The 27,043-nt window shown below is 44.4% G+C and overlaps 1 protein-coding gene across 3 annotated transcripts in view; it reads left to right on the forward strand.

Moving 5' to 3' along the window:
- Positions 1–27,043, forward strand: part of PDE4A (phosphodiesterase 4A) — an 873,456-nt gene that overhangs the window by 213,549 nt on the left and 632,864 nt on the right. The window lies entirely within an intron of this gene.

The following is a 27,043-nucleotide window of genomic DNA, read 5'->3' on the forward strand; positions in this document are numbered from 1 at the left end:
TGTAAGATACAAGTTGTACATATGTTAGTCTGGTGTACCCCATCCAATTCTTTATTTATATAGCGCACACAGATTACGTAGCGCCAAACTTGCCAAATTGGTCCCTGTCCCCAATGGGGCTCACAATCTAAACAACCTACCAGTATGGTTTGGAGTGTGGGAGGAAACCGGAGGACCCGGAGGCAACCCACGCAAACACAGAGAAAACATACAAACTCTTTGCAGATGTTACCCTGGGTGGGACTTGAATCCAGGACTCCAGCGCTATGATACTAATGTTGGAATATAATTTGACAACAGTGAGAACAGTATGAGAAGTAAGCCCTACGATAGTTGCGAGAAAGGCATAAAATAACAAAACTTGCAATTATTTTTACATGCCTTTTACACCGATGTTTAAGGGATTTTTCAAAAATGATTGCAAAGTCACAGTCACATTGATCAAACATTGCACCACATTTCCTAAAGTTGGCACAAAGTCCACCAGCGCAGCCTCCAGCATAACTTATTTTCTAAGTTTCCTTCATGATAAATCTCTCCCATTGAGTAACTCACTGCCCGCAGGTGGCGCTGTGCCTTCTGTGCTCATACAATACCAGCAGGGGGCGCTGTGCTCATACAATACCAGCAGGTGGCGCTGTGCCTTCTGTGCTCATACAATACCAGCAGGTGGCGCTGTGCTCATACAATACCAGCAGGTGGCGCTGTGCCTTCTGTGCTCATACAATACCAGCAGGTGGCGCTGTGCCTTCTGTGCTCATACAATACCAGCAGGTGGCGCTGTTCCTTCTGTGCTCATACAATACCAGCAGGTGGCGCTGTGCTCATACAATACCAGCAGGCGGAGCTGTGCCCATACAATACCAGCAGGTGGAGCTGTGCCCATACAATACCAGCAGGTGGTGCTGTGCTCATACAATACCAGCAGGTGGTGCTGTTCCTTCTGTGCTCATACAACACCAGCAGGTGGCGCTGTGCCCATACAATACCAGCAGATGGCGCTGTGCCCATACAATACCAGCAGGTGGAGCTGTGCCCATACAATACCAGCAGGTGGCGCTGTGCTCATACAATACCAGCAGGTGGCGCTGTGCCTTCTGTGCTCATACAATACCAGCAGGTGGCGCTGTGCCTTCTGTGCTCATACAATACCAGCAGGTGGCGCTGTGCTCATACAATACCAGCAGGTGGCGCTGTGATCATACAATACCAGCAGGTGGCGCTGTGCCTTCTGTGCTCATACAATACCAGCAGGTGGCGCTGTTCCTTCTGTGCTCATACAATACCAGCAGGTGGCGCTGTGCTCATGCAATACCTGCAGATGGTGTTGTGCCTTCTGTGCTCATACAATACCAGCAGGTGGCGTTGTTCTCATACAATACCAGCAGGTGGCGCTGTTCTCATACAATACCAGCAGGTGGTGCTGTTCCTTCTGTGCTCATACATTACCAGCAGGTGGCGCTGTGCCTTCTGTGCTCATACAATACCAGCAGGTGGAGCTGTGCCCATACAATACCAGCAGGTGGTGCTGTGCTCATACAATACCAGCAGGTGGCGCTGTTCCTTCTGTGCTCATACAATACCAGCAGGTGGTGCTGTTCCTTCTGTGCTCATACAATGCTAGCAGGTGGCGCTGTGCTCATACAATACCAGCAGGTGGCGCTGTGCTTATACAATACCAGCAGGTGGCGCTGTTCCTTCTTTGCTCATACAATACCAGCAGGTGGCGCTGTGTTCATACAATACCAGCAGGTGGCGCTGTGTTCATACAATACCAGCAGGTGGCGCTGTGCTCATACAATACCAGCAGGTGGTGCTGTTCCTTCTGTGCTCATACAATACCAGCAGGTGGCGCTGTGCTCATACAATACCAGCAGGTGGCGCTGTGATCATACAATACCAGCAGGTGGCGCTGTTCCTTCTGTGCTCATACAATACCAGCAGGTGGCGCTGTGCTCATACAATACCAGCAGGTGGCGCTGTGCCTTCTGTGCTCATACAATACCAGCAGGTGGCGCTGTTCCTTCTGTGCTCATACAATACCAGCAGGTGGCGCTGTTCCTTCTGTGCTCATACAATACTAGCAGGTGGCGCTGTGCTCATACAATACCAGCAGGTGGCGCTGTGATCATACAATATCAGAAGGTGACGCTGTTCCGTCTGTGCTCATACAATACCAGCAGGTGGCGCTGTGCTCATACAATACCAGCAGGTGGCGCTGTGATCATACAATATCAGAAGGTGGCGCTGTTCCTTCTGTGCTCATACAATACCAGCAGGTGGTGCTGTGCTCATACAATACCAGCAGGTGGCGCTGTTCCTTCTGTGCTCATACAATACCAGCAGGTGGCGCTGTTCCTTCTGTGCTCATACAATACCAGCAGGTGGTGCTGTGCTCATACAATACCAGCAGGTGGCGCTGTGATCATACAATATCAGAAGGTGACGCTGTTCCGTCTGTGCTCATACAATACCTGCAGGTGGCGCTGTGCTCATACAATACCAGCAGGTGGTGCTGTTCCTTCTGTGATCATACAATATCAGAAGGTGACGCTGTTCCGTCTGTGCTCATACAATACCTGCAGGTGGCGCTGTGCTCATACAATACCAGCAGGTGGCGCTGTGCTTATACAATACCAGCAGGTGGCGCTGTGCTTATACAATACCAGCAGGTGGCGCTGTACTCATACAATATCAGAAGGTGACGCTGTTCCGTCTGTGCTCATACATTACCAGCAGGTGGCGCTGTGCTCATACAATACCAGCAGGTGGCGCTGTTCCTTCTGTGCTCATACAATACCAGCAGGTGGCGCTGTTCCTTCTGTGCTCATACAATACCAGCAGGTGGCGCTGTTCCTTCTGTGCTCATACAATACCAGCAGGTGGCGCTGTTCCTTCTGTGCTCATACAATACCAGCAGGTGGCGCTGTTCCTTCTGTGCTCATACAATACCAGCAGGTGGCGCTGTGCTCATACAATACCAGCAGGTGGCGCTGTGCTCATACAATACCAGCAGGTGGCGCTGTGCTCATTCAATACCAGCAGGTGGCGCTGTGCTCATACAATACCAGCAGGTAATATTATATAGAGTCATATATTCTACCGTAATAGAATATTACGCTTGATACCCAATGAAAGGTCCAACAATGTTCTAATATTCTCTCTGCCTTTCCCCATGATTGAGATCTCTGCTTGCTGTCAGTTTCTTATTTCCATCCAGACCTTTCCCTTACAGCTGTCAGGTAGGTGATTGTGATGATACCTATAGATGAGACCTCACCACATCACTTATGGATAAGGATGCTATGCGGTATAGCGTTATAGCGGTATAATGAGGAGGCGCTTGTCCCATGTAAATGATACCTGGGTCTATTTTCAGTCAGGACAGAAGGGGGACAAAGTGTGGAACATCACAAGACAAGATTAGTGCTGGACCCCCCCATCTGACTGATGGTTCCCATATGTAAGCGGTTGTCATACCCTCCCCTGTAAAGAGGAACCGTCACCAGATTTTGACCACCCTGAGTAACAATGCCCGCTGATAAAGGGTTACAAGTCCTCCCCATATCACTTAAAATTAGCTGCCAGTGGGGCCCTGTACCTTAATTACAGACTTTTTTTCTGATATGCAAATTAGCCTTTCTGACTCATGTCTGGTATCTCTGACTCTTCTCTGTCTCAGGCTGGCAGTGAGCCACGCCCCATTATTCTGACTGACAGCTCTGTGTCTCTTCAAATCCCTGCTCTGCTTCCTTGTACTAAGGGACCGTCTGCTCATATTCAACTACAGACCTATAAAGCTCTATGTACAGATGGGAAATATTGTGTCAGTCTTTTTACACTGTGCCTTGTGTTACATTCATGACATGTGACCAGAGTGACATCATCGCAGGTCCTTTAGCCTTCTACTAATAGCAAACTGTAAACCATGTGCAACATCCCCCACCGGGGCCTAGCCTTTTCTTGGGGCCTGGAGACAGCCTGGGCCCGCAGTACCTGAGTGGCTGGCGGTTGCGGCCTAAGCACGCTTGTGTCACGGTGCTTGGTATGGGGAACCGGAGGGCTGTCCTACAGCCTGGCAGCTCTCCAGCAGGGTGGTGTTGGCAAGAAATGATGAGGGAGAGACTGCTATAGCGGATCTCCCTGGGGCAACCCTTTGGTGTGTAGAGTATTAGTCTCTGTGTGGTGGACAGGGTGCTCGTGATGATGGCAGCTGTAGTAGCAGGGACCAGACGGAGGCAGAGGTTGAACAGAAACACTTACAGTTCTTTATTGGAACCGACAGGAACTTCAGCAACGTGCCTTTAACAAGATGGTGGAGTGCGGAGATGCTTTTGGAGGGAGCCTCAGGAGGTAGATCGCCAGCCTGGATGCAGAGGGCAGGCTGGGAGGTAGCTGTGTCCTAATAGGAAGCTTCAGCTTGTCCTGGAGTGCTTCAGGTATCACCCTTGAAGGTAGGATGATACCCCTTTCCTCACTAACTCTAATCTATTAGCTCCACTCTTCAGAGGCAGGGGCTAGGCTCTTCCTGCTCTTATCTGGTATGCTGGCTGAATAGAGTCTGGACTGGGGTAACCCAGTCTGCTTCTTCTCATCTGAGCTAGGCTAAACTAGTCTCTAGCTGTTCTGGTCTTGTGCCCTGCAGACCCAGAGGGTCCGACTGGAACTGGTCTCTTCTCCCTCCTGGGAGAGACTACTCTCTAGAACATTCCTGGCCAGGGGTTTTGTAACTCCTCTGGTCAGGTGGTGGCTGCTCCTCCAATCACATCTCAGCTTACAGAGGACAGGATGTAACACAGATCATTGGATAATAGACTCTTACATCATACACAGATTAACTTCTGCATTGCCAGGCAGGATTAACCACTGCAATGTCCCCTGTGTGATGTGATGACATGCTGTGGGGCTTATTCGCAAGCACTCCTTCGCCATTGCATCGGCGAGGGTGTTGCACATGTATGTGATTACATGAAATCACAGCAGCCTCCATGCAGGATGGAGAGGAGTAGAAGTCCATGGAGGCTACTGTGACTTCATATGGTCAGATACATACATGGGGTACAGTTTGCTATTGTTAAAAGGCTAAAGGACCTAAGATTATGTCACTCTGGTCACATGACATGAACTGTGACCAGTAAAGAGCCATAAGGCTCTATAGGAACCTGTCACTGGCTGTATATGTGCAAATACGTTGACAGATTCTCTTTAACCCCTAGGCGCACCAGGACGTTATAGTACGTCCCCGGGGCTAGATGCTTAGCGCACGGGGACGTTCTATAACGTCCTGCTTCTGGCACCGGCTCACGAACGGAGCCGGTACCAGAAGCAGCGGCTGTCAGCTGTCTAGTACAGCTGACAGCCTGCGCTAACACCCGCGATCGGAGCCGGCTCCGATCGCGGGTGTTAACCCCTTACACGCCGCGGTCAAACATGACCGCGGCGTGTAAGGGTGTAAGCGCTGTGGATCGGATCCCCCGTGCCGCTTACCGGGGGATCCGATCCTCTGCCGGGCAGCTCCGAGGACTGGCATGTGCCCCGGAGCTGCCCGGTCTCCATGGCAGCCAGACCCCTTCCGGGTCTGGCTGTAAACTGTCTGAGCATGCGCAAGCTTGCTCAGACAGTTTACACTGCTCTACAATAAAATAGTATTGTAGAGCAGTGTATTGAACTTAAACCAGTGATCAGAGCATCACTGGTTTAAGTTCAAGTATGTATAATTAAAAATATGCAAAAACAGTTAACACTACACATTATAATAAATAAAAAATTAATACATAAAAATATAAGCCCCTAAAATGTCACTTTCCCATAAAAAAACTTAATAAAGTATAAAAAACATAAAAACACAAAAAAACCCCGCATATTTGGTATTGCCGCGTCCGTAACAATCTGCATAATAAAACAGAATTGTTACTGGACCCGCACGGTAAACGCCTGAGGAAAAAAACGCAAAAAACGTTCCGAAAAAAGATAATTTTTAATTAATACCCTATAAAAAATGCTCTAAAAAGTGATTTAAAAAATGTTATGCACTCCAAAATAAGCCCACTAAAAAGAACAACTGTTCTCGCAAAAAATAAGCCCCTAACAAGATTTGTCTGCCAAAAAATAAAAAAGTTATGCATATAAAAAGATGGTGATGCTAAAATGAATAAGATTTTCTCCAAATTAGTTTTTATTCAGTACAATTGAATAAAATACACAAAACCCCCACATATTTGGTATCCCTGCGTCCGTAACAATCTGTATAATAAAACAGAATCGTTATTAGATCCGCAAAGTGAACCCCGTAAAAAACAACCTAAAAAAACTCTCTCTGATAAAGATGATTTTTTATTAATGCCCTTTAAAAATGCTCTAAAAAAGTGATTTTAAAAAGTTACGCAATCTAAAATAAGACCACTAAAAAGAGCTATCATTCTTGCAAAAAATAAGCCCTTAAACAGATTTTTGAGGTGAAAAATAAAAAAGTTATGCATATGTAAGTCGGTGATGCTAAAATTAACAACAATTTTGCCAAATTACTTTTTATTCAGTAAAAATGGGAAAAAATAAAAAAATATATATAAATGAAGTATTTTCATAAATGTGGCGACCCATAGAATAAAAATAATATACTATTTTCATGGTATGGTTAACGGCCAAAAAAAAAAACACATAAAAATTTTCCTAAAAATTGATGATTTTCATTTCCTCCACCAACAAAGAGTTAATTAAATCTCACCAATTAGCTATAGATGCCCCAAAATTATGTATTAGAAAAGTGCATCTCATGTGGCAAAAGAAATAAGCCCCTATAGGTCCTCAATAAAAAAAAGAAAAAAATTATAGCCTGTACAATGTGACATAGCAAATCTGATCTGGATGGCGCCTCCTTCCCTTCTATGCCCGGCCGTGCGCCCATACAGCAGGTTACCACCACATGTAGGGTATCGGTGTACTCGGGAGAAATTGCGTATCAAACTTTGTGGAGCCTTTTTTCATTTTATCCATTACAAATGTTTAATTTTCCACCCAAAATGAGTGTATTGTGAAAAAATCTTACAATTTGCAGACTCCACCTCCATTTTGTTTTAACCCCTATAAAACACGTAAAGGGTTAACAAACTTCTTAAAAGTGGTTTTTCATACGTTGAGGGGTGTAGTTTCCACAATGGGGTAATTTACGAGTCTCGCTATTATTTAGGCCTCTCAGTGTCAATTAGAAACTGTGCAGGTCCATCTAAATACAGGTTTTGGCGATTTTACAAAAAATGTGAAAAATGGCTCCCAAATTCTGAGCTTCATAACATTCTAGTAAAATATGTGGAATCTGAAAAAACCATGGCAACATAAAGCAGACATTTGGGAAATGTAAGTTATGAATTTATTTGGGTGCTATGACTTTCTGAATCAAAAGTAGAGAATTTAGAACGTTGAAAATAAAGAATTTTTCAACATTTTTGCCAAATTTTGTTTTTTTTCATAACTAAACGCAAAAGATTTCATCCAAATTTTTAAACTAATTTGAAGTACAATGTGTCACGAGAAAACAATCTCAAAATCCCCTGGATATCTCACAGCGTTCCCACGCTATAACCACTTATAGTGACACAGGCCAGATTTGAAAAATGGGGCCGCGTCCTTTAGGCCAAAAGATGCTGTGTCCCGTAGGGGTTAAAGGGATTTTCCATCTTTTTGATATCAACCAGTTAATTGGTAGATATCAGTGGGGGTCTGACACTTGGGACCCCCACTCATAATGTGTTTCTATCTTCCTGGGATATAACACACACCAGGGCTCTGTTCCCTGTATTGACCCCGCAGTGGGAGTCCCTGTATGTCGGGCCTCCAGTACACAATTTGATATTGATTATCTGACGTCTGGACAATCCCTTTAAGACTACAGTTGATGCCATGAATCTATATTTCCATCAGATCTTTTTTATGTCCCCATGACAACACTCCCTGATTTCTTCAAGTCTAAACCACTCTCCACATCTCCGTCCACATCTACATACAGTGTGAGGAGGTATGCAGTGATACGGCTGGTGATATGGATTCCACATAGGCCAGGAAGTGTTGTCATAGGGACACTGGAGTACAAGCTGCTATGTAGTAGCTATCTTTTGATGAATCTCTTGTAAGAAATCATATGGTCCCTCCTCGAGCACAGCCCTTCCTCCAATTGTTATCCTGACGGTAATGAACTGTAATGAAGGTGAGGTAAAACATGACCGCCACAAGACACTTGTCTCCGGAGACCACGGCTGTGGTAACACTCAGGGCAAAGGTCACAGGGTGGGACCCTACAATCCCCCCACTGAAAAACATCTTTACATAATAAGAGTAATAGTACTGTAATATACAGGATAGGAGTAGTAGTACTGTGCTGTGCCCATATATACAGGATAGGAGTAGTAGTACTGTGCTGTTCCCATATATACAGGATAGGAGTAGTAGTACTGTGCTCTGTCCATATATACAGGATAGGAGTAGTAGTACTGTGCTATGCCCATATACAGGATAGGAGTAGTAGTACTGTGCTGTGCCCATATATACAGGATAGGAGTAGTAGTACTGTGCTGTGTCCATATATACAGGATAGGAGGAGTAGTAATGTGCTTTGCCCATGTATTCAGGATGGGAGTAGTAGTACTGTGCTGTGCCCATGTATGCAGGATAGGAGTAGTAGTACTGTGCTGTGTCCATATATACAGGATAGGAGTAGTAGTACTGTGCTGTGCCCATATATACAGGATAGGAGTAGTAGAACTGTGCTGTGCCCATGTATGCAGGATAGGAGTAGTAGTACTGTGCTGTGTCCATATATACAGGATAGGAGTAGTAGTACTGTGCTGTGTCCAAATATACAGGATAGGAGTGGTGGTACTGTGCTGTGGCCATATATACAGGATAGGGGTAGTAGTACTGTATTGTGCCCATATATACAGGATAGGAGTAGTAGTACTGTGCTGTGCCCATATATACAGGATAGGAGTAGTAGTACTGTGCTTTGCCCATATATACAGGATAGGAGTAGTAGTACTGTGCTGTGCCGATATATACAGGATAGGAGTAGTAGTACTGTGCTGTGCTCATATATACAGGATAGGAGTAGCAGTACTGTGCTGTGCCCATGTATGCAGGATAGGAGTAGTAGTACTGTGCTGTGCCCATATATACAGGATAGGAGTAGTAGTACTGTGCTGTGTCCATATATACAGGATAGGAGTGGTAGTACTGTGCTGTGCCCATATATACAGGATAGGAATAGTAGTACTGTGCTGTGCCCATATATACAGGATAGGAGTAGTAGTACTGTGCTGTGTCCATATATACAGGATAGGAGTAGTAGTACTGTGCTGTGCTCATATATACAGGATAGGAGTAGTAGTACTGTGCTGTGCCCATGTATGCAGGATAGGAGTAGTAGTACTGTGCTGTGTCCATATATACAGGATAGGAGTGGTAGTACTGTGCTGTGGCCATATATACAGGATAGGGGTAGTAGTACTGTTCTGTGCCCATATATACAGGATAGGAGTAGTAGTACTGTGCTGTGCCCATATATACAGGATAGGAGTAGTAGTACTGTGATGTGCCCATATTTACAGGATAGGAGTAGTAGTACTGTGCTGTGCTCATATATACAGGATAGGAGTAGTAGTACTGTGCGGTGCCCATATATACAGGATAGGAGTAGTAGTAATGTGCTGTGCCCATATATACAGGATAGGAGTAGTAGTACTGTGATGTGCCCATATATACAGGATAGGAGTAGTAGTACTGTGCTGTGCTCATATATACAGGATAGGAGTAGCAGTACTGTGCTGTGCCCATGTATGCAGGATAGGAGTAGTAGTACTGTACCCATATATACAGGATAGGAGTAGTAGTACTGTCCCCATATATACAGGATAGGAGTAGTAGTACTGTGCTGTGCCCATATATACAGGATAGGAATAGTAGTACTGTGCTGTGCCCATGTATGCAGGATAGGGGTAGTAGTACTGTGCTCTGTCCATATATACAGGATAGGAGTAGTAGTACTGTGCTGTGCCCATATATACAGGATAGGAGTAGTAGTACTGTGCTGTGCTCATATATACAGGATAGGAGTAGTAGTACTGTGCTGTGTCCATATATACAGGATAGGAGTAGTAGTACTGTGCTGTGCCCATGTATGCAGGATAGGAGTAGTAGTACTGTGCTGTGCCCATGTATGCAGGATGGGAGGAGTAGTACTGTGCTGTGTATGCAGGATAGGAGTAGTAGTACTGTGCTGTGCCCACGTATGCAGGATAGGAGTAGTAGTACTGTGCTGTGCCCGTGTATGCAGGATAGGAGTAGTAGTACTACGCTGTGCCCATGTATGCAGGATGGGAGGAGTAGTACTGTGCTGTGCCCATGTATGCAGGACGGGAGGAGTAGTACTGTGCTGTGCCCATGTATGCAGGATAGGAGTAGTAGTACTGTGCTGTGCCCGTGTATGCAGGATAGGAGTAGTAGTACTGTGCTCTGTCCATATATACAGGATAGGAGTGGTAGTACTGTGCTGTGCCCATATATACAGGATAGGAGTAGCAGTACTGTGCTGTGCCCATATATACAGGGTAGGAGTAGTAGTACTGTGCTGTAACCATATATACAGGATAGGAGTAGTAGTACTGTGCTGTGCCTATATATACAGGATAGGAGTAGTAGTACTGTGCTGTGCCCATATATACAGGATAGGAATAGTAGTACTGTGCTGTGCCCATGTACGCAGGATAGGAGTAGTAGTACTGTGCTCTGTCCATATATACAGGATAGGAGTAGTAGTACTGTGCTGTGCCCATGTATGCAGGATAGGAGTAGTAGTACTGTGCTGTGCCCATGTATGCAGGATGGGAGGAGTAGTACTGTGCTGTGCCTTGTGTGCAGGATAGGAGTAGTAGTACTGTGCTGTGCCCATGTATGCAGGATAGGAGTAGTAGTACTGTGCTGTGCCCGAGTATGCAGGATAGGAGTAGTAGTACTGTGCTGTGCCCATGTATGCAGGACGTGAGGAGTAGTACTGTGCTGTGCCCATGTATGCAGGATAGGAGTAGTAGTACTGTGCTGTGTCCATATATACAGGATAGGAGTAGTAGTACTGTAATGTGCCCGTGTATGCAGGATAGGAGTAGTAGTACTGTGCTGTGCCCATGTATGCAGGATGGGAGGAGTAGTACTGTGCTGTGCCCATGTATGAAGGATAGGAGTAGTAGTACTGTGCTGTGCCCCTATATGCAGGATAGGAGTAGTAGTACTGTGCTGTGCCCCTGTATGCAGGATAGGAGTAGTAGTACTGTGCTGTGCCTCTGTATGCAGGATAGGAGTAGTAGTACTGTGTTGTGCCCCTGTATGCAGGATAGGAGTAGTAGTACTGTGCTGTGCCCCTGTATGCAGGATAGGAGTAGTAGTACTGTGCTGTGCCCATATATACAGGATAGGAGTAGTATTACTGTGCTGTGCCCATATATACAGGATAGGAGTAGTAGTAATGTGCTGTGCCCATATATACAGGATAGGAGTAGTAGTACTGTGATGTGCCCATATATACAGGGTAGGAGTAGTAGTACTGTGCTGTGCTCATATATACAGGATAGGAGTAGCAGTACTGTGCTGTGCCCATGTATGCAGGATAGGAGTAGTAGTACTGTACCCATATATACAGGATAGGAGTAGTAGTACTGTGCCCATATATACAGGATAGGAGTAGTAGTACTGTGCTGTGCCCATATATACAGGATAGGAATAGTAGTACTGTGCTGTGCCCATGTATGCAGGATAGGAGTAGTAGTACTGTGCTCTGTCCATATTTACAGGATAGGAGTAGTAGTACTGTGCTGTGCCCATATATACAGGATAGGAGTAGTAGTACTGTGCTGTGCTCATATATACAGGATAGGAGTAGTAGTACTGTGCTGTGTCCATATATACAGGATAGGAGTAGTAGTACTGTGCTGTGCCCATGTATGCAGGATAGGAGTAGTAGTACTGTGCTGTGCCCATGTATGCAGGATGGGAGTAGTAGTACTGTGCTGTGTATGCAGGATAGGAGTAGTAGTACTGTGCTGTGCTCATATATACAGGATAGGAGTAGTAGTACTGTGCTGTGCCCATATATACAGGATAGGAATAGTAGTACTGTGCTGTGCCCATGTATGCAGGATAGGAGTAGTAGTACTGTGCTCTGTCCATATTTACAGGATAGGAGTAGTAGTACTGTGCTGTGCCCATATATACAGGATAGGAGTAGTAGTACTGTGCTGTGCTCATATATACAGGATAGGAGTAGTAGTACTGTGCTGTGTCCATATATACAGGATAGGAGTAGTAGTACTGTGCTGTGCCCATGTATGCAGGATAGGAGTAGTAGTACTGTGCTGTGCCCATGTATGCAGGATGGGAGTAGTAGTACTGTGCTGTGTATGCAGGATAGGAGTAGTAGTACTGTGCTGTGCTCATATATACAGGATAGGAGTAGTAGTACTGTGCTGTGCCCATATATACAGGATAGGAGTAGTAGTACTGTGCTGTGCCCATATATACAGGATAGGAGTAGTAGTTCTGTGATGTGCCCATATATACAGGATAGGAGTAGTAGTACTGTACCCATATATACAGGATAGGAGTAGTAGTACTGTACCCATATATACAGGATAGGAGTAGTAGTACTGTGCCCATATATACAGGATAGGAGTAGTAGTACTGTGCTGTGTCCATATATACAGGATAGGAGTGATAGTACTGTGCTGTGCCCATATATACAGGATAGGAATAGTAGTGCTGTGCTGTGCTCATATATACAGGATAGGAGTAGTAGTACTGTGCTGTGCCCATGTATACAGGATAGGAGTAGTAGTACTGTGCTGTGCCCATATATACAGGATAGGAATAGTAGTACTGTGCTGTGCCCATGTATGCAGGATAGGAGTAGTAGTACTGTGCTCTGTCCATATTTACAGGATAGGAGTAGTAGTACTGTGCTGTGCCCATATATACAGGATAGGAGTAGTAGTACTGTGCTGTGCTCATATATACAGGATAGGAGTAGTAGTACTGTGCTGTGTCCATATATACAGGATAGGAGTAGTAGTACTGTGCTGTGCCCATGTATGCAGGATAGGAGTAGTAGTACTGTGCTGTGCCCATGTATGCAGGATGGGAGTAGTAGTACTGTGCTGTGTATGCAGGATAGGAGTAGTAGTACTGTGCTGTGCTCATATATACAGGATAGGAGTAGTAGTACTGTGCTGTGCCCATATATACAGGATAGGAGTAGTAGTACTGTGCTGTGTCCATATATACAGGATAGGAGTAGTAGTTCTGTGATGTGCCCATATATACAGGATAGGAGTAGTAGTAATGTGCTGTGCCCATATATACAGGACAGGAGTAGTAGTACTGTGATGTGCCCATATATACAGTATAGGAGTAGTAGTACTGTGCTGTGCTCATATATACAGGATAGGAGTAGCAGTACTGTGCTGTGCCCATGTATGCAGGATAGGAGTAGTAGTACTGTACCCATATATACAGGATAGGAGTAGTAGTACTGTGCCCATATATACAGGATAGAAGTAGTAGTACTGTGCTGTGCCCATATATACAGGATAGGAATAGTAGTACTATGCTGTGCCCATGTATGCAGGATAGGAGTAGTAGTACTGTGCTGTGCCCATATATACAGGATAGGAATAGTAGTACTATGCTGTGCCCATGTATGCAGGATAGGAGTAGTAGTACTGTGCTCTGTCCATATATACAGGATAGGAGTAGTAGTACTGTGCTGTGCCCATATATACAGGATAGAAGTAGTAGTACTGTGCTGTGCTCATATATGCAGGATGGGAGGAGTAGTACTGTGCTGTGTATGCAGGATAGGAGTAGTAGTACTGTGCTGTGCCCATGTATGCAGGATAGGAGTGGTAGTACTGTGCTGTGCCCATGTATGCAGGATAGGAGTAGTAGTACTGTGCTGTGCCCGTGTATGCAGGATAGTAGTAGTAGTACTGTGCTCTGTCCATATATACAGGATAGGAGTGGTAGTACTGTGCTGTGCCCATATATACAGGATAGGAGTAGCAGTACTGTACTGTGCCCATATATACAGGAAAGGAGTAGTAGTACTGTGCTGTGCCTATATATACAGGATAGGAGTAGTAGTACTGTGCTGTGCCCATATATACAGGATAGGAATAGTAGTACTGTGCAGTGCCCATGTATGCAGGATAGGAGTAGTAGTACTGTGCTCTGTCCATATATACAGGATAGGAGTAGTAGTACTGTGCTGTGTCCATATATACAGGATAGGAGTAGTAGTAATGTGCTGTGCCTCTGTATGCAGGATAGGAGTAGTAGTACTGTGCTGTGCCCCTGTATGCAGGATAGGAGTAGTAGTACTGTGCTGTGCCCATGTATGCAGGATAGGAGTAGTAGTACTGTGCTCTGTCCATATATACAGGATAGGAGTAGTAGTACTGTGCTGTGCCCATGTGTGCAGGATAGGAGTAGTAGTACTGTGCTGTGCCCATGTATGCAGGATGGGAGGAGTAGTACTGTGCTGTGTCGTGTATGCAGGATAGGAGTAGTAGTACTGTGCTGTGCCCATGTATGCAGGATAGGAGTAGTAGTACTGTGCTGTGCCCGTGTATGCAGGATAGGAGTAGTAGTACTGTGCTGTGCCCATGTATGCAGGACGGGAGAAGTAGTACTGTGCTGTGCCCATGTATGCAGGACGTGAGGAGTAGTACTGTGCTGTGCCCATGTATGCAGGATAGGAGTAGTAGTACTGTGCTGTGTCCATATATACAGGATAGGAGTAGTAGTACTGTAATGTGCCCGTGTATGCAGGATAGGAGTAGTAGTACTGTGCCGTGCCCATGTATGCAGGATGGGAGGAGTAGTACTGTGCTGTGCCCATGTATGCAGGATAGGAGTAGTAGTACTGTGCTGTGCCCCTATATGCAGGATAGGAGTAGTAGTACTGTGCTGTGCCCCTGTATGCAGGATAGGAGTAGTAGTACTGTGCTGTGCCTCTGTATGCAGGATAGGAGTAGTAGTACTGTGCTGTGCCCCTGTATGCAGGATAGGAGTAGTAGTACTGTGCTGTGCCCCTGTATGCAGGATAGGAGTAGTAGTACTGTGCTGTGCCCATATATACAGGATAGGAGTAGTAGTACTGTGCTGTGCCCATATATACAGGATAGGAGTAGTAGTACTGTGCTGTGCCCATATATACAGGATAGGAGTAGTAGTGCTGTGCTGTGCCCATATATACAGGATAGGAGTAGTAGTACTGTGATGTGCCCATATATACAGGATAGGAGTAGTAGTACTGTGCTGTGCTCATATATACAGGATAGGAGTAGCAGTACTGTGCTGTGCCCATGTATGCAGGATAGCAGTAGTAGTACTGTGCCCATATATACAGGATAGGAGTAGTAGTACTGTGCTGTGCCCATATATACAGGATAGGAATAGTAGTACTGTGCTGTGCCCATGTATGCAGGATAGGAGTAGTAGTACTGTGCTCTGTCCATATATACAGGATAGGAGTAGTAGTACTGCGCTGTGCCCATATATACAGGATAGGAGTAGTAGTACTGTGCTGTGCTCATATATACAGGATAGGAGTAGTAGTACTGTGCTGTGTCCATATATACAGGATAGGAGTAGTAGTACTTTGCTGTGCCCATGTATGCAGGATAGGAGTAGTAGTACTGTGCTGTGCCCATGTATGCAGGATGGGAGGAGTAGTACTGTGCTGTGTATGCAGGATAGGAGTAGTAGTACTGTGCTGTGCCCATGTATGCAGGATAGGAGTAGTAGTACTGTGCTGTGCCCGTGTATGCAGGATAGGAGTAGTAGTACTGTGCTGTGCCCATGTATGCAGGACGGGAGGAGTTGTACTGTGCTGTACCCATGTATGCAGGATAGGAGTAGTAGTACTGTGCTGTGCCCGTGTATGCAGGATAGGAGTAGTAGTATTGTGTTCTGTCAATATATACAGGATAGGAGTGGTAGTACTGTGCTGTGCCCATATATACAGGATAGGAGTAGCAGTACTGTACTGTGCCCATATATACAGTAAAGGAGTAGTAGTACTGTGCTGTGCCCATATATACAGGGTAGGAGTAGTAGTACTGTGCTGTGCCTATATATACAGGATAGGAGTAGTAGTACTGTGCTGTGCCCATATATACAGGATAGGAATAGTAGTACTGTGCTGTGCCCATGTATGCAGGATAGGAGTAATAGTACTGTGCTCTGTCCATATATACAGGATAGGAGTAGTAGTACTGTGCTGTGCCCATGTATGCAGGATAGGAGTAGTAGTACTGTGCTGTGCCCATGTATGCAGGATGGGAGGAGTAGTACTGTGCTGTGCCGTGTATGCAGGATAGGAGTAGTAGTACTGTGCTGTGCCCATGTATGCAGGATAGGAGTAGTAGTACTGTGCTGTGCCCGTGTATGCAGGATAGGAGTAGTAGTACTGTGCTGTGCCCATGTATGTAGGACGGGAGTAGTAGTACTGTGCTGTGCCCATGTATGCAGGACGTGAGGAGTAGTACTGTGCTGTGCCCATGTATGCAGGATAGGAGTAGTAGTACAGTGCTGTGTCCATATATACAGGATAGGAGTAGTAGTACTGTAATGTGCCCTTGTATGCAGGATAGGAGTAGTAGTACTGTGCTGTGCCCATGTATGCAGGATAGGAGTAGTAGTACTGTGCTCTGTCCATATATACAGGATAGGAGTAGTAGTACTGTGCTGTGCCCATGTATGCAGGATAGGAGTAGTAGTACTGTGCTGTGCCCATGTATGCAGGATGGGAGGAGTAGTACTGTGCTTTGCCGTGTATGCAGGATAGGAGTAGTAGTACTGTGCTGTGCCCATGTATGCAGGATAGGAGTAGTAGTACTGTGCTGTGCCCGTGTATGCAGGATAGGAGTAGTAGTACTGTGCTGTGCCCATGTATGCAGGACGGGAGGAGTAGTACTGTGCTGTGCCCATGTATGCAGGACGTGAGGAGTAGTACTGTGCTGTGCCCATGTATGCAGGATAGGAGTAGTAGTACAGTGCTGTGTCCATATATACAGGATAGGAGTAGTAGTACTGTAATGTGCCCGTGTATGCAGGATAGGAGTAGTAGTACTGTGCTGTGCCCATATATACAGGATAGGAGTAGTAGTACTGTGCTGTGCCCCTGTATACAGGATAGGAGTAGTAGTACTGTGCTGTGCCCATGTATGCAGGATAGGAGTAGTAGTACTGTGCTGTGCCCCTGTATGCAGGATAGGAGTAGTAGTACTGTGCCCATGCATAAAAAGAGTGTCATAAAATGGATATTCATATTTTACGAATTACATTGTGTCCCTGTAACATAAAATGCCTATATGGGAGTCTTGTATTTGTATTGATGGTCTATGTGCACTGCAGGCTCAGCTCCTACTGAAATGAATGAGCCAGATATGAGGAGAGGAATGATCTGATACTGGTGCTGACACCCATGGGTCACTGCCATGACACTCAGACAAAGCATAACAATAATAGGGGGTGCAGTGACAGAAGAGGCCCCAAAAGGTGTCCCAACTTATATCCCACCCCTTGTGAATGGCCCCCGCACTTATAATGCTGCCTTTTCTGTATGTCCCCATCAAATATGCCCAATTCTCTCTAGCCCCCTCTTTATATAGACCCCTTTCCTGTTAGCCCTCACTAATAATGCCCCCCCTTTCTGTAGCTTCCTGAATTATGCCAGATTTCTTGCCCCTCCCCCCCATTTATCTTACCCACATTTTTGTAGCCCTCATCATATTAAGAACCAGACTGGGGGCGGCTAAAATGTGTCTTGTCATGGAGGGAGAAGTGTCATGGAGAAGATGTAATTACGGAACCACTTGTGGTGTAATTCCATCCCAAGTCACCAAGTTTGACACGTGAAAGTGACGAATCTCTGTTGTGTATCACATGGAGGCTGAAGGGTCACAGCGAGGAGAACAGGAAAGTGCCGCTCACATGTGTCAGCATCAAAGACTTCCCCACATGTTTCTCAGTAAAGACGTACACATTACATTCACGTGGCCTGCAAATGGAAACACACCATCATCACAACATGTGCTTAAAGGGGCACTCTAAGTGAAACAATGCGCTATAACGACTACAAGGCCCGAAGGGGCGGAGCATGAGTCCTCGTATCCTACTGGGCCCCATAACCCTGTGCGTTACGGTCGGTAACCATCATATAGGGCCAAGGGTGTGTGACCTGTGACCACACCTGAGGCCCTATTTATGCTAGTGCTTGGAGCCCCTTTTTGATCACAGTGGGGCACATCTACAAAGGGTCCGTCAGACGCATTTCCGTTGGGTTTCCCGAATATTTCCGATTTGCCTTGAATTGCACAGGGCTTTTTGGCGCACGCGATTGGATTTTGGCTCATCGGCGCCGGCTTTCATGTGACACAAATCGGGGGCGTGGTCATCGGAGAACCCGACTGATTCGGGCAAACCGCGGAATTTAAAATTCCAATTGTGATCAGCACTTATTGGAAAAAATACACGTCACTCAATGTTTCGGAGTATATGGGTGCACAAGTAGGTTACTACACCATATATAGAGAGAAAACACAACTTGGCAGTCCTTATAGGTCAAAAATTGAGGAGAATTTATTGAATCCAGAATAAACAGTATAGCAATCCAACAAAAATTATTATTTTGCAACGTTTCGGTCTTATAAAATCAGACCTTCGTCAGGCCCGGATTGCAAGGTATAAGTAGAAATGGAGATGAGATGCGGTGCTATGACCGCTGGAGCGCAGGTGGAAAGGAGGAAAAGCGGGTGCTGCCGCTGGAGAGATGAGGAAATACCTCCCACCGGGTGGGACAGCGGGACATCGGTCTGTCCCACTGGATCTGGGATGGTTTGGAGGTAATGGCCGCCACCTTTTTCACAGATTTTGATGTGGATTTTGAAAAGACTGCAATCTGTGTGAAACTTTTGTTTGATTTCAAAGAAATGGTCCTTCCATATCTTTCAGAGGTTTTCTTATAGATAGAGCTGACATGGGGCCAACATAAAGTTATAACTGAAGCAGGAATCTGAATCTCTTAATTCCATGCACCGGTGACACAACAAATCTATACCATGGATATTTTGTGTACACATGTTAGCTGGACATGATAAAGACTTTCACAGCACATTTGTAAAACTACCTAAAAGTAGTAACCAATCACAGCACAGCTTTCATTTCATTTAGTGCACTTGGAAAATAGAACCTGTGCTGTGATTGGCTGACAGAAAGTTTCATAAAACTTTATTGTAAAATAATACAGAAAAAAGCCATCCCCACCCTCGTAACATATACAAAACACTATAAAACACCTTTAAAAACTCTACAAATACACTATATCATGAACAGCAGGAAATGTGACAGTGTGCGGCTAAGCAGAGAATTTTATATGAGCGCTGAATGAAAATGCACAGGAAACCACAGAATATTTGTATCTACAGTGGTCGGTGAAGTGAGAATTTCTCACACATGACAATACATTTCTGTCATAAAACTCATATGAAAAGTACAGACCTTAGCTACAGATTACTGATAAAACCAAAAGTGACTTTCCCAAAAAATATTGTAATTTCTCCATCCGCCTCTAGATCAGTAGATCACGATTTGTGTTTATTACATCTCGCTTTTCGGCAGTGATGTAAAGACGACACTATCTCTCGTTCTCACTAGAGGGTGGATCCCTAGCCCCATTAACCCCTTTCACACCCACTTCTATAGACTATTACCATATGTGGCCCTGCTCCTATATACTATGACCTGCTCCTCCACTCATATATAATGACACCCGTGCCCCCACTTCTATAGACTATTACCATATGTGGCCCTGCTCCTATATACTATGACCTGCTCCTCCACTCATATATAATGACACCCGTGCCCCCACTTCTATAGACTATTACGAAGGCCCATATATATTATGATTCCTTGTTTCCTGATATCTATGCATTTTAACCACTTGTGACACCACTCTATATACTATGACCCCATCCCTCCCACACATATACATCATGACCAGGGGCGTAACTACAGTAGTAACGGCCATAGCAGCCACTATAGGACCCTGAGTGTAAGGGGGCCCGGCCACCTGACTTGCCACACTAAAAAATGGAGGATGTGAAACATTATATGTATATTATGCTTCACATTGTACAGCATAATATGTATATACATAGCACATCTTCCACAGCATACAACCCAGCTGGAAACTCCGATAAGAAATAATGGATGGTATTCTGCCGTATACTTCCCCCATGTGGTCTGCAGCTTCTGGGCTACATAAAGTCAGATATGGGGCCTCTGACTCCCCTGTGATAAGAAGGCTGCCCTGCAGTAAGCATCTACATAGGTGTGGATGTGTATATGTGATGTGCATATGCTCTATATGGGTGTGTATATGTGTCACGTGTATATGTTATATATGTGTATGTTTATATGTGATGTGACTATGCTGTATGATGTGTATATGTTATATGTTGTGTATATAAAGTATGTGTGTGAATATATATTATGTATCTCTGTATATGGTACTGTATGCATATGTGAATTTGCTGTAGGTGTGTATATGCTGTATATGGTGTAAGGTGTGTGTATACTGTATGTGTGAGTGTTTATATACTGTATGTGTGTATTTGGTATCAGATGTATACATATATGCTGTATGTGTGTATATAAGGTGTATATATACTGTATGTGTGAGTGTTTATATACTGTATGTGTGTATTTGGTATCAGATGTATACATATATGCTGTTTGTGTGTATATACTGCATGTATGTGTGTTTATGCTGTTTGTGTATATATTGTGTGTTAATAATGTATACATGTGTATATATATATATATATATATATATATATACACTACATGTGTGTATGATGTGTATATATTGTATGTGTGTATAAGAGCTGTATATGCTGTATGTATATGTAAGTGTACAAATGTATATATGAGTGTACAAATGTGTGTGTATGAGTGTAGAACTGTACGTGTGTGTATATAAGTGTATATATGTGTGTATATGCCCCAGATTATGACTTCTATTGACCATTACCTCTTGTGCCCCCTTTTCTATATACTATTCCCATTGTCCTATGTAACTATGACTGGACGCCCATTATTAAAAGTAACCTCCCTGGACTTTACCTAAACATTTTCATGAAAGTTGAAAGAGGAAGAGAAAGTTCGTCCACATGAATTTCCTCTTTCTAAGTGAAATAAGTTCTCAGTAACGTCCAGTGCAGCACTTTCTCACGTTGGTGGACTCCCCCACCCAGGGACTGATGTTGGGATGAGATCCAAAAATTTTACATCCGTTTTTTTTTTTCATTCTTAGGCTATATTCACACAAACGTGTGCCCGCCTGCCTATGATGGCCGCCAATTTAAAATTTATGAGGTCTGAATCAATAAAGTTTGGATTTGTCACCATCCCAAATTTTGGTAAATCTATAAAAATTCTAAGCAATTCACTAGTCTCTAACTGAATTTTAAGTTCAGTCTTAGGTCTTCATTTACTTAAGGCTCTGCATGTATATAAATCTGATGAAGTGTTCTATTTGCCTACAGCACCCCTACAGGCTTAACTAAGTATTACACAGCATGCATTAAAATCAACTGTAATGCACAACAATCTCTGGTCCTCCAGACAAAGAGAGGTGCTACTTGTAGATGTTCTACCCTTGTTCTACCTCATATATGACGGCTTCAGAAAATGGCCTAATAGGTTAGGAGGTAATGGTTTTTCTGAACCAGAAATCTTCTGTGAGTTGTTTTCTGGGAATCTTTTCTAGGAGAGTGAAACTGGCAATTTGCAAGGCCAACAAGGTGCTGACAGGATCTTGGCAAGAACATTGACCAGGCACCAAACAGCATGACAATATGAGGTCAAAGAAAATGTACAGGGGATTTCCAAGTGTATTCACTTCTTAATTTCTTATATAATCTCTAAAGTCCTACAACTTACTGGTTTACTTCGGCTTCAGTTCATGAAGATTTTCTTGATCTCTGTTCTCAGTAATGTCCACTGCAGCACTTTTCTCACGTTGGTGGACTATGACCTTTAAAATTCCCCACCCAGCGACTGATGTTGGGATGAGATCCAAAAATTTTACATCAATTTTTTTCATTCTCAGGCTATATTCACACGAACGTGTACCCGCCGCGCAGACGTTGGCGCACGGAAGAGGAGGTGGAAAAACATGGCTGCAGTCTTCCAAAAACAGCGCCTCACCTGACCATGGGTAGTGTGTGGTATTGAAACTAAACTCCATTCATTTCTATACAGCTGTGCTGCAGTACTGGCAGTAACCATGGTCGGGTGTGGTGCTGTTTTTGGAAGACTGCAGCCATGTTTTTCCACCTCCTGAGAACCCCTTTAAGGTTCTGTATGTAATGAGTTGGTTGTCTATGTTTAGATGGTGCTCTGGTATAAATCTGATGAAGTGTTCTATTTGCCTACAGCACCCCTACAGGCTTAACTAAGTATTACACAGCATGCATTGAAATCAATTGTAATAGACAACCATCCCTGGTCCACCAGACAAAGAGAGGTGCTACTGGTAGATGTTCTTCCCATGTTCTACCTCATATATGACCCCTTCAGAAAATGGCCCAATAGGTTAGGAGGTAATGGTTTTTCTGTACCAGACACTTCTGTGAGTTGTTTTTCTGGGAATTTTGTCTAAGAGAGTGAAACTGGCAATTTGGATGGCCAACAAGGTGCTGACAGGATCTTGGCAAGAACATTGACCAGGCACCAAACAGCACGACGATATGAGGTCAAAGAAAACGTACAGGAGATTTCCAGGTGTACTCACTTCTTAATTTCTTACATAATCTCTAAAGTCCTACAACCTCCTGGTTTACTTCGGCTTCAGCTCATGAAGATTTTCTTGATCTCTGTTTGCTGTCCATGGATGGACACATCCTTATTTAGATCCCGAAGATAAAATCATGTCTATACTGAATAACTTCATACAGATCAGATGAGGCTTTCATACAACTACCATATACCATTTTGGGCAAGGGCTAGACTTCTTAGTAGTCTAACATAGTGGAAGGGTTAAAAGTTGTTGTAGTCTAGTGCAGTGGATCTTCTTATGACTATTTTCTTGTTGAGTCGTGATATTGAAGGTGTTAGAAGTTGCTTCTCTGGTGGTTTTGGATAGTAAAATGTCTACTGTATTTTGATGAGGTAGGTAGTGAATGAGTTTATAGATACATCCATGTCAGTTTAGGTTAGAAAAGGATCATGGCCTAGGTTATGGTGTGGTTAAGGTCTTTTTCTAATATACTAGCATAGCGCCACTTATCTCCTTAAAGGGAACCTGTCAGCAGAAATTGAAATAATAAACCACTAGCAGTATGTTCTCAAGCAGCTGAACACCTTCCAGATCATGTTTCTTTCATGGTCCAGTGTGATGGCATCATCCAGAAAATCAACTTTGAAGTGAGATGTAAATTGGTTGTATAAAGTCACGGAGGCGGAGCTTTTAACAATGAAGTCAACCTCTTTCTTCCTTAGAAATCCCCTATAACTGTGATTGAATGTCCTGCATCCAGAGACTTCACTAAGTAGACCTGCTAAAGTCCGATGCATGATGTCAATCACTGCGGAGGAAGCATTCACAGCTCCCCACCTTGACTTCAGTGTTGAATTCTCCACCTACTTGACTTACTTTACAACCAATTTACATTTCACTTCAAAATTGATTTTCTTGATGATGTCATCATACTGGACCATAAAAAACCCCAAAAACTAGAAGGAGTTACACTGTTCGACAATATACTGCATTTGGTTTATGAGGCCAGTTGCTGATGACAGGTTCCCTTTAAGTTCAGGTGAGTCTTCTCTCCTGCTCCTATCTTAATTTTCTTTACACATACAAACTTCGTGGAAAAAGTCAGCTTACCTTTCTACGTAGACGAATCACAGCTTCCTCCAAGCGACGGATCACCTGGGCCTCTCAGGTAGACACAAGACTTGATTTCAAGAGAAAATAGATCCATCTACAAGAGTTCTCCGCATAAAAATATACTCTTTATTTCATCCTTAAAATCCTTACAGGCAACAAATAGCAGAAATATAAATGTGGGTAAAAATCTAGGAGAAGCCTGTGTTTCGACATAGTCTTACTCAGGGCCATGAGTTACACTATGTCGAAACGCGTAGTGTTTTTCTCTTAGTGTTTTTCTATTAGTCTTTCTCTTATTCGCTTAGTCTTTTTCTCTTGTTTTCTCTTGAAATCAGGTCATGCAATTTCCTTTCTCCTTAATTTTATCATCTTGCATTTATCACATGCCTAATTTCTTCAAGTGGTCCTATGTCATACATCCATAGTCCATGGTCCATACACAACCAGACTTTGTCACCAATATCTCCAGCCCTTTCTATCCTCATCAAGCTACCCACAATGCATCTACCAGCTGTGTATCTCCATGTTGGCTTGGATACTGGTTGTTTGGCGGGTTCCTGCACATTTATAACGTCGTTGCCATCACAAGAAGTTGGATACATGGAAAATCCTAGTTGCATGGACCTATCGCTTCCAAGTCTACCTCCCTCGTATTTTCTCACACTAAGTTTTGCTATAGAATATTTTGGTGCTTAGTAAAGATTATGAACTTTAACTTCTAAGAACCTGAGTGAGCCAAGAGCATCTCCTCTAAGGAACAGATATGGTTCCATATGCGTGTGAAAATGCTTCCCGTATTACGTGTGATAACAGCTTATATTTTTGTTGTCTTCTCTAGAGCAACTGATGAAAGTCACTGACCCAGGGATTATATCCTGAATGAGCTAATGGCTGACCTCCCCAGTCCTTTACCGGAAATGCCTTGGAAAACAATCCATGTGTTCCTCAGCTGCTTTCCTCGGGATAATAACATCATCCGGAAACTCTGTTTCCTATGTTTAAGCTGCATAGTAATAAATTATAGAGAATTCCTTGTATTTCTGTGGTTGCATTTACCCTTCATAGGGAAACTCTGTATATTCTATGGATTCCACATATAGAAATCAAACCGGGGGAAGCATAGGACACAAGGGCATAGTCAAAGACTCATGGGCGTCAGGGCAAAAGTTTAACTTGCAACTTTTCCTCACGCCCATCAGTAACTTACCGCAGCTCAACTGACTTATAGATGGAGGATAGGTAGTCATGTTCATTGACGAGGTCTTAAAATATTAGGTATGCAGCTTATATAAAGTGACCAATTGTCTGGGCTCGGGATCAGTGGACCCCCTGGACCACCACGGGAGATGGTACTAGCCGACACCTGGGACCTGAATCTAAGTGGCACCTGGTCTTCACCAGAGCCCACCGCAAAACGGGATGGACTTGCAGCGGCAGGGTGCCACCAGGTTGTTCCACAGGTGTGACTAGCCCATGGTGGCAGCCAAGGTGGAGGTACAGAATCAGCGTTCAGGCTCGAGGTCAGGTGCAGGCACGTAGTCAGGGCAAGCGGCAGAGATGCAAGGTCACAGGTCAGGTCCGAGGTCAATGACAGGAATTCAGGTAGAAACAGGCAGCGGGAACAAGTAGCAAGGAACCAGGAAGCTTTCTCTGAGTGCAAAGATCCGGCGGGGAATGATGGAAACAGCCAACCTTTAAGGAAAACCCATAAGTGGCCAGCGCCATCAACGTTGCACTGGCCCTTTAAATCTCCAAGTGCCGGCATGCGCCGGGGACTCGCACATGGCCTAGCCGAGATGGGAGCAGGATCGTGGAGAGATAAGTAAGCGCTGTGCCAAAGAAAGGGGCACGGGTGTGCCCGCAATCCGTGACATGAATCGCTTGGGCAACCGTGACACTAATTTCTATGTATGGTAGGTACAAACCCGTCCATTTGATGTACATGTTATGATATGTTGTAGCCTACAATTTATCGTGAGCCAAAAGGTTATAGTTTGTGCTGGGTGGGGTCCTCTTCTCCAACTCCATCAGTTTGTAATTGTTGTTGAGATTATTTACTTTACCGCACATTTCCCTTTTGTAAAGGACGATCACAAACTGGGAAGTTCTGACCCACCAGAGATTTCTCTGTACTAGGAAATCAGAAAGTTATACATAGCTGGTTGATGGCTTCCTAAGAAATGTTGAAGATCCTTCAATTAGGTGGGGGTGTGAAAGTTATAAGATGGTATTCCAGGAACCAGAGCTCATCAGCTCTCCACAAAAGATGATGGGAATATCCAGAGTACAGAACACAGCAGAATTGTACGGTTCTCAACACCTTACGGGAAAACGCACACAAATATTCCATTGTTCTCCAACCTGAGGTTTCACAACCCTACAGCCCGTCCTGCCCTGACATGATGGGTTACACATACAAGATGGAATTCCATTTCTATCTATTCTGGGGAAGGGGCTATTAGAAAAAAAACCTGTTCTTCATTTGTTTAATGTTTACTGATAGGATTTCCATGGAAACTCAATGCCAGGAAGCAGCTGCAAAAGCCACTAGGACTGTGTCCTCTACAGCATAGTAGATTAGTAAGGGCCATACGATGTTTGGAGAAGTGACCATTTTTGTCTTTACTACCTATAAAATATGTCTAAGCATTATCCCCACAAGGACTACATTTTATTGGTTGCCCTCAAGGACTGTCCTCCAATAAAGTCATGGGTTATGCTCTTATTGGCATCTACCACTACCTGGTTCCTGTTGACAGCCATGCTTGGGAAGTCCGATTCCCTAATATGTCCTTCTCTCTTGTTCCCCATCTTCTTCAAGGGTCATTGTGCACCACCTATATGTTCCTAGCCAATCCCTGCTCACCGGGGGCTATATACCCTAGAATGCCCTCTGCCTGGGTCGTCTAGTTCTGCTGTAAAGTGTGTTGGATTCTGCTGATTCCCCATCTCCAATTATGATCCTGACCTGATATCCTCGTTTTTTGAACCCTGATCCTAATCGTCCTGCCTTGTTCTTGTTTCTTCTACTTTTCTCCCTGCTGTGACCTC

Source organism: Engystomops pustulosus, chromosome 4, assembly GCF_040894005.1.
Source record: "Engystomops pustulosus chromosome 4, aEngPut4.maternal, whole genome shotgun sequence".
NCBI lineage: Eukaryota > Metazoa > Chordata > Amphibia > Anura > Leptodactylidae > Engystomops > Engystomops pustulosus.